Source organism: Penaeus monodon, chromosome 32 (genome assembly GCF_015228065.2).
Source record: "Penaeus monodon isolate SGIC_2016 chromosome 32, NSTDA_Pmon_1, whole genome shotgun sequence".
NCBI classification, from domain to species: Eukaryota; Metazoa; Arthropoda; class Malacostraca; order Decapoda; family Penaeidae; genus Penaeus; species Penaeus monodon.
The window spans coordinates 32,963,175-32,963,396 of NC_051417.1; the positions used below are offsets into that span (position 1 = coordinate 32,963,175).

A 222-nucleotide genomic window follows, 5' to 3' on the forward strand; every position below is an offset into this window, starting at 1 on the left:
CTGTCATACCCAGTGTTTAGATGGTATTAAGCAACAGAATAGCAACTTTCTTGCATTATTAACAAACAAGAGATGAGGAACGGAAATCCTTTGGGTATTATCAAACATCGTGTCCCGCTGAACACAAGCACAGCAACGTGTACACGGAGACGTGATACGAATCACGCCATGAATTGTACCCAAATGAACATGAAGCTTTGCCCTTCTCCCCCCCCCCCCCCC

At 45.9% G+C, this 222-nt stretch overlaps 1 protein-coding gene across 1 annotated transcript in view; it reads right to left on the minus strand.

Moving 5' to 3' along the window:
- The window catches only part of LOC119593828 (alpha-protein kinase 1-like), a gene marked incomplete at its 3' end in the record, with an annotated part of 69,629 nt that overhangs the window by 16,003 nt on the left and 53,404 nt on the right, over positions 1-222 (minus strand).